The sequence below is a fragment of the Rhopalosiphum padi genome, chromosome 4, assembly GCF_020882245.1.
Source record: "Rhopalosiphum padi isolate XX-2018 chromosome 4, ASM2088224v1, whole genome shotgun sequence".
Lineage (NCBI taxonomy): Eukaryota > Metazoa > Arthropoda > Insecta > Hemiptera > Aphididae > Rhopalosiphum > Rhopalosiphum padi.
Genome location: NC_083600.1, coordinates 16,686,382 through 16,699,297, shown reverse-complemented (window position 1 = coordinate 16,699,297; position 12,916 = coordinate 16,686,382). Strand labels below are relative to the sequence as shown.

The following is a 12,916-nucleotide window of genomic DNA, read 5'->3' as shown; positions in this document are numbered from 1 at the left end:
TTGATGTCCACTTCACTTCCTACTATTTCATATGGTTAACAATAATAATATGTATTATAGCCAATAACAACGTGTATTCATCTTCCATAGGTTAATTTATGGTTTCAATATGTTTTATATCATATTATTATGTTATTATATTGCTCTATTGCAGTAATATAATTCGAGAAAACCGCATGTTAACGCGCAATTCAAGATTATGTGAAAATATTTTTTTGCAATAATTTATATCGATTTGTTGTAATTTTTTTTTTTATCAGAATATGAAAACCATTACGGTTTCACATTGTATTACGACTCCTATATATGATATAATATAATATTATTTCTTAATCTATGTAATATAGTAATTTATTAATAATTATTATTGTTTCTAAGTATAGCCGATGTTTTGCAACGTTTCCTTTATCAATCGAATTGTATAAAATACTATATTATACTATATTGACTATATTAATACTGTAATTGTAGAAGAGAGCGATTATTTAAAAGCTAAGCCCTTATTTTCTTAAAAAAGATCAGATTTCATTTTTTTAGATAATTTAAATATATTAAATCAACAATTTTTAAAAATCATAATTATTTTCGATATTTTTTTAAACTATATAAAAAATAATAACGTTTGTTTACTAGTATTTAGTATTTACTAATAAAATAACCACCCTGTATATGTCTTATTATTACTATCAAACCACTGAAGTAATAACTAATAATTGTTTACAAATTATAAGATCAATTTATTTTGTTATAAAAAGAAATCTTTTCAATAGATTGATGTTTTTAATATAGTTTATATTCTAATAACAATACCATTATTATTGTATTACACAGTTATTTAAATAACTATGTAGAGGGTAAGCATTGGTAGTTTTTTAAGAGAAATATTTTTGGTGGAACCGAAATGCAACAATTATTATTTTAAACATCACAGATTGTTAAGGGTCAGGTCGCAGGTACATAATAACATAATATCTTGTTTATATGAAAATACTATGCGCATGTAAGTATGTGGATTTATTATTGTGAAATCTTAATACTAACCTAATAAACAAAACATGACAGCGTTTTCCGTGGTGCATAAATTATTTTTAATAACTTAACTCTAAATATAAAAATTAGAATGAAAGATATAAATAGAAAATGACCGTATATTTATTGATCGTGGTTATTTGTGAGTTTTTTGTATTGAAGAAACGGTTACATAATATTAAACCACATATCATTATAATAATTAACTATTATACTTTAATAAATCGTACATCAAAATAGCATAGCAATTGATTACTAAAAAAATGTATCTATCATAGATTTATATATGAATGTCACGAAAACATTTTGATCGGATTTATAAATTTTATATTAAATTTACGTTCGTAAGGTATGTTATGACATATCTACTATACAAATATTGCATTTCTATATAAATTAAAGAGTAGGTATACGATACAATACTATTTGTGTACTGTAATAATAATATAACATATTATAATATTTTACAAATCTCATCTATCTCGTATTGAAACTCGATAATGTCATTTAAAATGTAAAAATTGAAAAGTTAAAATTAACGAAAGTAAGCCCAACCAAATTACTTTTAGTACTTTTACTCTCAAACACAAAATTTAACTACAAACTATATAATATGTACTACAATAACTTATATATATTTCGTCAAAAATTTTACCCGTGTGGCTGTGCTTACCATATCTACAACACCAAACTTAAACAAAATTATTGTCTATACCTATCCTGGTATCCTTAAATATTTCATTATAATATATAAAATCAAAACTTTTACTCCACACTGAACGTAATCTTTACGAAACTCTTCTAAAACCAATTTGGGTGTATGGCATTTAAATTTAGGGTTCCACAAAAATATTAAATTTAATAAAATTTAAATAACCCAAAATAAAATCTTTAATTTAATGACAAAAGCTTATTTCTTTACATCTAATCAAACGCTACACTTAAAAATGAATACAGTACTAAAAATTGTTATAAAATTGTACAGGCATTATCACAGGACATACTCCTCGGTCACTCAAACATCCCAGCATAATATCGAATGACCGGTAGCTCACCCCAAATACTAAAAAGAGATGGTATCGCGATCTACTTTCTTCACCGAACTCTATAGTCTATACCATCAAAAATCTTTATGACTTCGTGTTAAACATAATTAAATTACAATTTAAGCTTATTAATATACACCAATTTAATTCAACTAAAAAATATGTCTTACTCGTATGTCGTATACAGGTACCTATTATATTGTATACAACAAATGTAATTCTTCAAACTCTGGACACTCTTTGCTGTACACAATTTTATATAAAGGAGTTGCCTATATTTAAGTTTTGTCTTTTTACATATTAAATTTTGGTAATTTTGGTACAATACCCTTCTTTAGTAGAAAGATTGAATAGTAAGTACGAATATTTAAAATATCAATTTCTAGTTTGTTCAGTTTTTATTCTTTTTTAAATTATTTCGCACCATAATTTTGTACCACAAATAATAGTATTTTGAAATCTTACGAGTAAAATAAACTTTTAATCCATTATTCCGTTGAGATGACACCGATGAAATCTGGTGAAACATTTTTTTTTAAAAACGAAAGGAGAAACGTTCGGAACCTTTATGAACAGTAGGTATACGGTATACCTACCTACCTTACCTAATAGTTGTCCGATTTCATAAATAATTCCGGATTTGCAAGAATATCTTTTTTTTTTTAAAAACTGTTTATCATTGTTGTATAGACACACATGGATTAGTACCTTTGTAGTTTGTACGTATGTCCCCGCTGTGCGCTTTCTTCTTCGAGAGTATGGTAATACGCGTAGGTACCTAATAATACCTATTATTAAAAAAAAATAATGCACTATCTCTACATATTATATATTTATGGCGAGTGACCAAGAAAAAATAATAATAAAAATCGTGTTTTCCGGAATACCGGTTTACAGTTGTAGTCGAGTGGCTCATACGACGTGCTAGAAAACGGGAAAAACCCAGACACTCCCGGATTCTCGGTCGACCGGAAATCACTAGAAAACATCACTCTCGCATTCGCATATTTTCGAATTGAATTAACAAATCATCAGTGTCAGACAAACAATAACAGTGTTTACAACGGGGATCATAATAATATACAGAGGGAAACTGTGCTAAAAATGAATACGTTAAAATAAAATGAATATGATATCAGTGTAGAACAAAAATTTACAGTACACTTTTATAAAATTATAATAATTATTATTATATCATTAGACTATATTATATTATCATTAAGTAATTAAATATGCACAAACTGGTTGTATCACTATTTAACAAACAAATACGTAGACTCAATTATTTGTAATATTTTTGTTGAACTCGATATTATTTATTAATTGTACAGTTTTGACTTATAATAATATTATAAAAGATTAATATTATCAAACCAACGGAATGACAAAAACCTTTTTGTTTTAATATTTTTTAGGGGGGAGGCGACCATGTCTAGTGTTTACGTCATATGAGATAACATGATATAAGAAATCGAAAATATTATATTATTATGTTATGCATATTATAAAATATTATGATGTATTTGTAGGTAATAATAATAATAATAATCTATGCGTATAACTAACGATTAACGAGTCTCGCCGCCCAGCCGCCGCCGCCGCCATCAACCACCTCCACGACCGCCGACGCCGTCGAGCGATTGGCGCACGCGCGAGCACACGGTCAATGCGATATTTTTTTTTATAAAACGGCCGGCCGCGCGATCGCTCGTGGTCAGTACCGAGTTCAATGTCAATATCAGAGGAACCGCAATTGCCATTACACGACCGGGTTTCGCAATCACAGTTCTTGGATATTCGGCGAACATAACATAGATTGATTTCCGTACGCGACATTTGTTTTTTTTTCCCGTTACCATTGTTTTCCGTCTCGTGTATATTATCCGTTTCACGACGATCGTTGTTCTATCGTCGATAACAGTAATTTACGCGACGGTTTGTTTCGGCGTTTGTCATCGGTTTACGATAATACACGTAATATAATATAATAATTTAAGTAGATACATACGCGTCTCCGTATCGGCCGTCCGACATGTACCCGAACCCGTGGATCAGAAAACACTCCACCATCAGACAAGTGATCGACAAGCTGCTGTCGATCAACTCGAATAAGACGAGGAAGTTCGACGCTATGCTGAACAAGAAAAAGCACGCCGGAAGTAACAGGACAACGACAACGGCGGCGGTGACGGACAAGCGACGCAAACACTAGCCACGGTCGGGCGTTAGACGAAATTCGATCATCGGTATTTTTTTTCGCGTACGGCCGTGTAGAATAACGCTACAAAAAATGTCCGTCCGAAAATGTTCCTACTTATATATAATATATTATTGTGTCATACATATCTGTCACGCCAGAGATTTGCGCTGCGGCTGCACCGCCGAAGAATACAATATAATATATGCCTATGATATACATATATAGTATATACGTTCACCGCACGTTACGTACCCTCGTACCGCGATCAACAACTATAGTATAGTATTGTATAGCTGTATAATATAAAATAATCGCGGCTACAAACGAAGACACCGTACTCAATATTATGATAAATGATAATTATTATATATTCGCCGATTGTAAATATATTTATATAATATGCCGTACAAGTATTCCACTATACGTCTCCAGGAGTTCGCGAGGTAAGTCATTGATATTTTTTGCTTATTTTTAAAACGCGCGATTAACGGTTTTTACCCAAAATTAAGTACAATATAACAAATATATGTGTCCGTATACTACAACTATTGCTACATGTTTTTTTTATTGAATCACACTAATAACCTAATATATATATATAATGTTGTGTTATGTCAAAATACATAATAAATCGAAGTTATCTGAGGTTAACGGTGATGCTTAGTATGCTTGACCACGGCCTACTAGGATTTTTATTTTATTTACATTATTAGACCTTTTCAATCATGTCCGTGTGTTCGCGATAGTCAGACTCCGGCCTAATAACTACATCCGTAGAAGGCAGTGATTGCTATAATGATAATAAAACGTAATTTATAATAAAAATTAATATTATATTACATGGCCTATATAGATATTAATGATATTATGTTTATGTACACATCGCAATTGAACCGAAACGAAAAGGTCGTTGTATACGTGTACGGGGTCGAGACGTGTTGGACGTGCGGACTTATCCATAACAATTGTTCAAATTCGGTCATTTTTATTTTATAGTTAATATTTTTTATTACCGTATAAACTCGCTAATCTCCTGCATAATCCGTGCACATCATACAACGTAAAAAGCGTTACGCTTGTTAAATATTCGATTCGTGCATGCATCCGTTTATTTGAGGACAATTTCCTGTATACGATGCCGTGCCTTTCCTATTCTTTCTATTCGTCTCGTTTTAACGATGCCTCAAAAACAAAAATTGAAAAAAAAACTCGAAAGCCTTAACGGAAGTTTATATTATATTGTAATACTTACGATAATCTGTTACGTTTTAAAATCAATTTACACACGTACACCCAATATAATATTATTAGTTGATATATACCTATATAGTTTTACCGTAGTATTTTTATCGTCGATTACGAAAATCGATGTAGATTAAAGTACGTTTGCATATATTATAACATTATGATACCGTGCGGTATAATGTATATTATATTTATATCTATAATTGCAGACGATGTTTTGTCCGTTCTCTCGTTGTTTTGTTTGCTTAAGAAAACGTTGTTACAATATTAATTAGGTACGTGCAATCGAAAATCAATTAGTTACAGTACATAGGTACGGTACGCGTAAACGCAGATAATATGGATTTTCGTGAAAAATACGGCTGACCGGGCCGACGATAACTGATAATTATTATATGTTAATAAAAATATGATAATCATACCGCGTTATGTGTAATAAACGAACGGCGGCGCTGGTATGCGCGCACCGCATATTTGACATTTTATCACGAAACCAATTTATGCGATTGATAAGGACGGGTTTCTGTGGGTTATTAATAGCAATACACATACTTCTGTAGTCGGCGTGATGAAGCGATCGGGAAAACTGAATTTACCGTATACCATTAGCATGCACAGGATTTATATAATGTAGAATGCGGCCCCGTCCCCGTGTGGATCCGCGACGGAGACGATGGTCAAGGACTATGGGACAAAAACCGCTAAAATGCGATCGCGTTGATTGCAGGTCGCGTTCCTCGTAGGCCGTAGCCGGTTTTTTTCCTGTACGGTTTCGTTGTTTTATTGTTTGAAAATTATCATGTGATTCTTAAAAAAAAAAACGCGTCTTTCGTTGCGTTGACCTCTGGCGGAGAATGCCGCCGCCGCCTAGAAAAATACAAATATTACGCTCCGTGTGTCCATGTATATGTGCGACGTGCGCGTGTAAAATGTTGAACTTTGTATAGGTAGTATATTATAGTGACCGTTTCCAATAAAAACAACTAGCGACCATCGGTGGAATTCGAATCTTTGAGATTCTAAATCATGTAGCATATAGTGTATAGCATGGACACCTATATAGGCTATATACTTGCCATACATGCGATAGTTTTAAAATACAAACAAAAATCTTCAAATTTTTTAATGTACTCGTACATAATATTATACATACCTTATATTATATTAATACCGTTTTGCGTTCAACCGACAGATATAATACTTATATTGATATTATGTTATTTATATCATATAAAATTGAGTAAATAAAATAAATGTATTTTAGCAGACATAATTTATATATAACAATTTCCGTTTAAATTCTTTCACCTTTTCTTATAATATAGTATATGTTACTTTTTGGATAACTTTTCTACTTTTTGTTCCATGACTTATAAAAATAATATATTATGTATTATTTTTCATGTATTTTTAAATGTTTTGGTTTCAATTTACGTGTAATGAAGTAAGGACCGTAACCTTTTTTGCGGAAACGATTTACCAACTCCGATAATCACACACCGCGCGCCATCATGATTATTTTGGTTATGTTACTCATGTACTTTTTTTGTTGTTTTTTTTACAGCTATTTGTTGGTCGTCCGAATTTATAAACAGTACAACGTCTGGATCGCAATATAACCACATTGTTACATTATGTACCCACGCGGCGTATTCTGTTGGTCCATTTCACCGTCAATTTAGTCAAAACGGATTTGGACTATATTATGTATAATATCACAATCATCATCATAATCATCGTCATATTAAACCGACGACCATGCACAGATGGATTCGCGTTCTGCGGAAAAATGAACGACGACGACGACACATCGTCAGCAGCTATCTGATTTACGTAAAAACAGGTGAGCATTGTTTGTGGTTATATTTATATAATATATTCCATGATATTACTTTACAATTATTAAACATCGTTAATCGTATGGAAGAATATATGTTTACATCGATCGATACGATTTCGCTGCATTCCTATACGTTTTTCCGTCATAATTATGTCTCATTATATAAATGAGACACGTTATTATTTTTAAGTTATACCTTTACTGAAATTTCGATAAACGACCAAATCGGTACTGTCGGTGGTTGCATAAAAAAATTCAAAAATAAAATAATTTTGTTACAAATTGCGTATTATAATAAAGCAAAACCCCAAATAATGAATATTTAAATAATTAGAAAAATGCAGCAATTATTATTATATTATTACAATATCTATTATATTATCGACTATCACTGTGGAATTTATTATGGGTATATTGCTATTCGGGGATTTCGTGTGATGTTAAGTTATTAAATATCACGATTAAATTCCTGCACAAACTTTGGGCATACGGGAAGTCATTGGTTTGAATTCAAAATCCGGTGGGGGGGAGGGTACAGTGAAAATTCCCTTGTTATCCTCTGTCTGAACGTGATACACGTTACACATATTAGTATATTACATATAATAATGTGTAAAAACTAAAAATTATAAAATACGAATATATAACACGGTGACATTTCGGACGAATAGACGACGCACGCGCGCGGACTAATTGAAAACAGCGAGTCAATGAACGGATAGGCCTGTATCTTATTTATAATATTATATAACGCCATAGCGGCATAGCGTATACCTATAAACGTCGATAATACTAAATCCTATTTAACCGTAGCAATTGGAATAATATTATATAAGTATATAATAAATAATTCGTGGATCGTTTATCATATAATAATTCGCCATTCGTTTATAATCCAAATATTATTGTGTACCAAACCTTCATATTATTGTATTGATTTTGTATTTATATTTTCTTTTATTGTTTATTTCCAGATTAAAATCGTATTTAGTTATACAGTTTAGTCAGAAAATTCATTTGAATTACGAATACTACTTGAAGACGACCACTTTTTATTTATACTGTTTTCGAAGTATGTGCTTGTAATATTGTTTTTTTTTATTTTTACGTGTAATATTTGTATTATTTAATTAATTTTATTATATTTGTATAAAATTAAAACTTTTGATATTTTTATATAAAATATATAATATTTATTTAGAAAATTAATTTGTATTGTGTTCATAAGTAATTCAACGTTTTCTGTCCAATCTTGGTCATTAGGCCGAAAACCAGTACCATTCAACAAATTATTATTTTTTATTTGTTGCCGTTTAACAGTACCCCACGAATAATATCGCAAAGATTTCACATTTTTTAATCAATTATGTATACCCTATTTAACTTGTGTATAAAACGGTCAAATACTCTCGATAAACTTACTAGGTAGTATTTTATTTTTGGCAAATGTTCATTGTATACAGTCTATTTGCACCCCTTCCTATATAAAAAAAAAACCTGGCACTAATTTAATATATTAGAAAACAAATGATTTTTTAAAACATATTTTGAATTTTTTTACATTCACTGACCTAATATCATATACATCGATTATCATTTAACAACAATTTGCTTTATATATACATGAAAACGTACAGTGCGCCTGCTATTTCAATCGTTGTTTGTTGATAAACGACAATTGATATATATATATATATACGTCATTATTTTATAGAATTTAGACTTTTAAATCACTTTTTTATTAATCGATATCGAAGACACAATACCGGACATTATCATCTGCGTATAATATTCGTGCAATATTTATTTTAATTAACATTCAGCAATAATAGATAAATACTCGTAGTGATTTAGAATAATAATTTAACCTATAATATAAATCACATCGATTTAATAATCTAAGTAGGTAATAGTTATAATAATATTTGCCTATACAAATTATTAATATTATGTATATACTACGGGTATTATGTTAAATTGCGAGAAATAAGAATATTCTATGCGGATTTTATTCAAGTTCATAATTTATGATTTTCTACGTTTAGATAAATAATTAATTGATTTACCGAGGTATTATGATATTATGTATAATAATATATTATAATATACGTTGAATTTATATAACAATGATAAGTAAAATGGTTTAATGAAAATTCAGTAACCAAGGAAAAATCATCGATATACGACACTGGCGCCCATTGTACTACGTTCTGTACATTAAAATATTATAATTACACATTCCTCAAACAACCTGTCCGATCAAAACAAGACGGGAGAAATTAGCTATTACCAAAACAATAACGGTTCGAATATTTGACGTTTTCATATTATCGGATATCATATTGTAATTGTTTTTATCGGCTGAAAACCAATACGTGTATCTGCAGTTTGTTTTTGTTTTGGGTCGTAAAAAATATCTAAATGGTAAATAGGTATTGGTTATGACTAATGAATAGAACTTACGTCCGTAAATCTGTAATATAATACAGTATAATATAATATCACTAATTGACATGGAAAAATCCAGTGTTGTTCGTCTGAACATTTTCAACATTATAACAAAAAAATGTCGAGGTAGGTTAATTATTTCTTGCCAATTTTTTAGACATCCCGGATGTTGGCATACTGCAATGGTTTGTCAACGTTATCTTCTCGATGGTATGTGGAGTTCAACAAGGTTAGGTATTTATAGGTATACAAATATATAATATATATATGTAGGTACAGGGTGTCCCGCGTGAATTTACCCGTTGCGATATTTCCTTAAATAATGAAGATATAATAATTTTGTTTTTTGCTATAAGACTCACAGGGACAAGGACTACAAGTATTTCATATTTTAATTTAATTTAATGTTTTGATAAAAAAGTTAAATAATAATTTTTAATAAATAATTTTTAAAAAAGAATCGGTCATTTTGTAGTTTATTTTCCTAAAAATGTTGGTGTTATAACATTTTATTATCATTAACATCTTGATTTTTAATATTTTTTTATTTTAAAGAAAAATTGAGAATTATTAATAAATACCATATAAGTGTTATTTAACATGTGGCCCGCGAGCTCATGCCCATAAAATAATACAAAAATATTATCAATACTAAAAAAAAATATTTACCATTCTAATGAAAATAAAATATTGAAACGTCAACATTTTCAGAAAAATAAACTGCAAAATAACTATATTCGATTTTTTTTTTTTGAAAATAATTAAATAAAAATAATTTTTTTACTTTTTTACCAAAAATTAAATTAAATTAAAATATAAAATACTTGTTGTCCTTGTCCCTGTGGGTTTTATTAAAAAAAAAAATAATAACAATAGAATTATTGTAAGTCCTCGCAGGACATCCTATATATTATGATGGATATTATAATACATTCAAAACGTTTAGTTTTTCTTTTACCACACAGACTTTCTATATATAATATACACACGTGTTTTTGTTTTTGAATAGTTAAAAATGTTTTTTTATATAATTATATAATATTATAGATCGTTTTTGGTTGATTGACTATTACAACGACGATGACCCGCGGGTATCGAGCAAAATGGCAATTGAATCTCCGTCACTCGTGTACATCATAGTAATATAATATAAATCACATGTTTAATTATTTCAATCTACGCTCTGTATATTTAGTGTATAATAATAATATAGCGATACACATATATGCGCTCACACACACGCATACGAGTGAACGAGATTACACGTCGCCCGAATCGTCTGATCATTGCAAAAGATAAACTTATCATTTCGGAGCAATGTCCGAAGGTTATCGGGGTTGGGACGCAATGATAATAACATAATTATTATAATATCCAATTCGAGCAGGCGCGCGCGCCTGCGCGTTTGAGAAGAGTCGACGAATAAAAAATACGTCAATGTCTGAGAATTAGAAACAATGCCGTCCGAACATAAGGAAACGCTTTATTATAGTAAAACGGTATATAATTTTTATAATATTATTATGGTAACTAAGGTGACTGTTTTCATAGCAGATTCAACCGATGAACGTATATAGAGTTACTTTATTTTAAAGTAAGTATGGATACGCCTTATAGTTACGAGATTTCTTTAAAAATATAAAAAGTTTTCAAATGAAAACGTTTGGTTTATGTTGTCAAAGTTCGTGATTTCATGATTATTATTTTCATGATGATGTTTTATTGATTTTATTGAAAGACAATACATACATTTTAAGTTTCACGGTCAAACTGTGGAATGCTTTTTTAACAATTAAAATGTATGAAAATAACATTTCTAAATAGTGTTTAATAGTTATAGACATTTCAAGTGTAGATGAGAAAAGTGAAATGTAACAGAGACAACCCACAAAAATATTGTTCTGCTACTCCGTTACTCAAAACTTAAAATATTAAGTTTTGACTATAGTTAACTACGCGTCCGAAATGTTTATTATATTCATAAGATTATGATAATAAACATTTCTTAGGAAATAAGAATATACAATTAAAAATGTATTTTTTTTTATATGATATTTTATTATTATTTCAAATTAAATTAAAAAAAAATATTTCCCAAAAATAAATGAATCACACTGTACAAAATATTTATACATTTTCATAAGTACCTATTAAGATATGCTGTAATAATATTTTACAATAAATTAAAACTAAAATTATAAAATATATAACCTTTCAACAAAAATAAAATTGTTCAAAAATAATAGAACTTCACTCCAAAATGTATTATAATATGTACGAGTACAGACAAACTTCAGTAAATTGTTATAATGATTATAAATTATGATGCATGTATACAATTCTGAGAACTTCTGCCCGCTGTTTAGGATAAATAAAATAGTGTATTTAATATAATTCTAATGCAATTTGCTTTATTCGACTTTATATAATGTTTTAATGACGCCAATACCTATAGTTTTCTCGTGTATTGTGTAAAAAAAATTTTTTTTTTTTTTTTTAAATCAGTTAAAGTGTAAGTTATTAGTGTTTAATTTTTCTAAATATTTTTCAAAAGGTATTTAATATTTAGTTATACAATTTTGATAAGTATACTTAGAATTTTTTTAATGAATTATAGTTATTTAAAGTTATTTTTTAGTTTAAAAATATACTTTTTAGGTCAGCATCGATATATTTGATCATATATATGATCGTTCTATTAAACTATTTGTTATTGTACGATGTGCTTTAGGTTTAGTCAATAAAAATGAAGTTATGCTAATGAACCCACCTTGGTCCTTGGTTGACCAAAAAGGATAAAAAGGGTTAGGTTGATAAAATTAAATATTTGTGAAACATCATTTGATTATTGTTACTGTAGATGGAAATTAAATCAGCAACGAGCAAATGATCGTTTTAAAATCTGACGAAATTATTTACTGTCTTACAAAATATTACTTTGATAGGAATTTAATGTTTTACGTAGTATATATTTTATATATTATTTCCAGCTAATAATAATTTATATCTAATATAATATGTGGTATTATCTCCAATATATTTGTTTTTATCAATCTTTGCTTCGTTTCGAGGACTTGAATATTAGCGCTACACACATTTACATGATTA

At 29.1% G+C, this 12,916-nt stretch overlaps 1 long non-coding RNA gene across 1 annotated transcript; it reads left to right on the top strand.

The window, feature by feature from the left end:
* Positions 1-3,773: 3,773 nt before the first annotated feature.
* Positions 3,774-8,569, top strand: LOC132929782 (uncharacterized). The gene is made up of 3 exons (XR_009662155.1): positions 3,774-4,718; positions 7,085-7,363; positions 8,335-8,569. It is a non-coding gene; the product is annotated as an uncharacterized LOC132929782 (long non-coding RNA).
* The last annotated feature ends 4,347 nt before the right edge of the window (positions 8,570-12,916 follow it).